At 46.2% G+C, this 3,430-nt stretch overlaps 1 pseudogene; it reads left to right on the top strand.

Moving 5' to 3' along the window:
• The first annotated feature begins 2,585 nt into the window (after positions 1–2,585).
• LOC139017037 (large ribosomal subunit protein eL15-like) lies at positions 2,586–3,181 on the top strand (annotated as a pseudogene).
• Positions 3,182–3,430: the final 249 nt, after the last annotated feature.

The following is a 3,430-nucleotide window of genomic DNA, read 5'->3' as shown; positions in this document are numbered from 1 at the left end:
GAGTCTAAAAGACCCAGCTCATAACTTATCCCTGCAGAGTGAAGACCACAAATTTGCAAGTTAACTCTGGGCCTTAGGTGCAGCGAAGGAGAACCAGGAGACCAACTTGCACATCCAGGAAATGGGTAGATAGGATGGCCCATTTACTGATTCTGGAAAAATCAATGGTCAGTTTGGGGCTTGGTCATCCTGCATGTGAGAGTTGGTGTAATCAGAGTGCTGGGCTTCCAAAAATGCTTTAATGAGACTCACTCTGTGTTTCTGAAGTTTCTGAATCCCTCTTCTTTCCAATCCTGGGCCATCGTATGGCTGACAATGAGTAAAAGATATTTTTCAGTTGCGATGAAATTTTTTTCTGTAAGTACAACGTGAATTAGTTACATAATGGAGCATTTCAGCCTTGGCTTGTCCTCTGCGTTCTTGAGGTCTCTCACCCCCTTTTTAAAAAGCAGGTTTGTCTATTTTCCGAGTTGCTTACAGGATGTTTACAATGATGGCAAGGCAAAGGGCGTGTGATTGACAGGAAGTCAGATCCTGTCCTACTTTGTCAGAGCTCATGGTCGCATTGGAAGAAAGACACGTTAATGACGCAGCCTAGCGCGGGGCAGGATGTGGGGAGCACTGTCAAGGACCTTACACATGAGAGGAAAGCTCTTTGTGTGGACTCGCTGAAGAAGGCAGCACACAGAAAAAAGAACTTTCATACAAACGGTGAGAGGAAGGAGGAGGACACCAGAGGAAGCCTGCTTCACTGGGAGCTCCTAGAACTGTGGTGCGGAGGTCACCGTGGAGGTCGCCTGGGCCAGTCTTCTAATCCTTGGCCATCCCCAGCCACCACTATTCCTAACCCAAGAATGCCCCGCAGTCCTCCCTAATGGATGCCTCTGTTTGAACCCTCAGCGGTGGGTTCATCCTTCCTACATAGGCGCCTCTACCTCGCACCAGCAGCCCTTGGCAATAGCGGTCAGTCTAGTCCTGTCACTGTGTGATCCCCTTCAAGCATTTGAGGACACGTATTATGTCTTCCATACATCTCCTCTGCCATTCGTTTCTTCACTAGCTCCCCGGTGACAATATGTTGATGCCTCACCCATCTCAGTTGTCCTCCTCTGAACTGGGTCCAGTGCACTTGCGTTAAGGATTTCATGAGTAGAATCCAGAACTAAATCCTGAGCCATGCAGCTCAAGTCCATGATGGGCTGAGCATACCCTGGGGCTCTGGCTTCCCTTTTCCCAGATGCCACACAAGAATTGTGGATTGCCCCTGACCTTGTAACTAAATAAGCCCATGCCTGGCTGACAGGGTGGTCCATATGGGACCCTGGCCCCGCCCTCTGAACCATTAATGATCTCTGCTTCTCATGCTGGGGCAGCCACCCTTGAGCCCTCCTCAACCCCTCGCCCCATCACCTCTGGTCAGGGTTATTAGATCAGCATATGATTCCTATCCACATCCCGGTCATTAACAGAAATATTGACCAGAACAAAAACGAGATGAGAACAAACCATTAAAGGCATTGTTTTCTTTAAAACTCTATTCTCAAAGGTAATTAAGACAAACTACCAACTGTCAGGCTGAGTACAGACAGCTTACTTTGAACATGTCCTCTTTATGATGTTGACCTCTATGAGAGATAATGTCGGTGTAATCTTTCAAAACAACTCATTTTCCTCTACACTTTCAATCAGCTACCAGTTCAGTTTTTATTGCAAGAATATGTATTAGGGTAATCTCCATCTCTCTTTCGTTTGCAACGTTCTTATTATGGTATTTTCTACAGTAACCTTTTGTATAAAGAGGGAACATAGTCCTTAATGGATTTTTGCATTATATTTCTTAATGAGACGAGAGAATAATTCTTAAGAGTTTCATGGAAAATATGTTCCTTTCCTCTCCTAAGGAGGTATCGGAATAGAATTGTTTGAGCAGACTAAAAATTTCCATAAACTCAGGTACTGAAATCTTTTGTTTTCTTTTGTGGATAAAGAGCTGAGTTCCTAGATGACTCAAGTAACCAAAGGGAAGAGAACAGTGTGGCCTGGAGCCATTTCTAAATCCAGAGGGGTCTCGGGCTTTAGCCCAACCAAGACCATTTCAAACGAAGTGGTGCTCAATTCGGTAAGACACACCCTGTGTCTCTCTAGTACACCAGTCTCACTCCGTATCTCTCCCTGAAAGTTGAGAGCTGAAAGGTGAACAAGCAAGCAGGGGACACCTGCCAGCCCAGTGGCTCATCTCCCCTCTCTGTCCTCCAGGTCGGATCAGTCCTGTCCGCCCCAGGCCTTGCTGAGTATCCCTGAGGCGTATTTTCCAGGGAGAAACTTTACTGAAGGGCTTCCTTCCTCCTCCTTCCTCCTCTGCAGGAGATGCTGGGGGTCTCCTTTGACCTTTCTTGATCTCCTATATTGTATTTTTTGTGTTTTATTGATTTTTGCTCTTTTTTATTTCTTCTTTTCTCATTCATTGGGTCTGATTTGCTGATTTTGTGTCCCTATTTGTTTGTTTTTAGCTTGTTGAGATGGAACTTAAGGAGTTAATAATGGGCTTTTGTTCCTGTCTGGCTGCAGCCATCTGGTAAACCAAGATGGGTGCTTACAAGTATAGCCAGGAGCAGGCTGATGTAATGCATTTCCTTCTCAGGGTGTGCTGCTGGCAGTACCGCCAGCTCTCTACACTCCACAGGGCCCCTGCCCCACCCGGCCCGACAAAGCACACAGGCTGGGATATGAGGCCAAGCAAGGTTATACCATATATCAGATTTGTGTGCACTGTGGTGGCCGCAAATGCCCTGTTCCTAAGGGGGCGACCTAAGGCAAGCCTGTCCATCACGGTGTTAACCAGCCAACGTTTGCTCAAGTCTTCAGTCTGTTGCCGAGGAGCGAAATGGATGCCACTGTGGGCTCTGAGAGTCCTGCATTCCTCCTGGGTTGGTGAAGATTCCACAGACAAATTCTCTGAGGTTATGCTCATTGATCCAGTCCATAAGCCCATCTGAAGAAATTCTGGCACCCAGTGGATCACCAAACCAGTCCACAAGCAGAGGGAGATGCGAGGGCTGACATCTGCAGGCCCAAGAGCCATGGCCATGGGAAGGGCCACAAGTCCCACCACACTATGGGCGATTCTCACCCTGCACCTTGGAGAAGGCACAATTCTCTCCAGCTCCACTGTTACCGCTAATATGTTTGTAAAATGCTTACCTAATAATTTAGGACAGTAAAAAAATAAAAAGTTAAAAAGTTAATAATTGCTTTTTCAGACTTTCTTCTTCATATGTGTGTGTACACACACACACACAAACACAGACATATATCCTATATAATAAAAGAGAAACATGTAAATTGACCTCCCTCTGCTACACTCACCAGCCAATCAGGAGTGAGTATGCAGATTAACCCAACAAAGATGGTGGGTTAATTTGCATACACA

Source organism: Myotis yumanensis, unplaced genomic scaffold (assembly GCF_028538775.1).
Source record: "Myotis yumanensis isolate MYYU_CA2020_CCGP unplaced genomic scaffold, mMyoYum1.0.hap1 SCAF_9, whole genome shotgun sequence".
Classification (NCBI taxonomy): Eukaryota; Metazoa; Chordata; class Mammalia; order Chiroptera; family Vespertilionidae; genus Myotis; species Myotis yumanensis.
The sequence above is the reverse complement of the archived record's forward strand: the minus strand, read 5'-3'. Positions and strand labels throughout refer to the sequence as shown.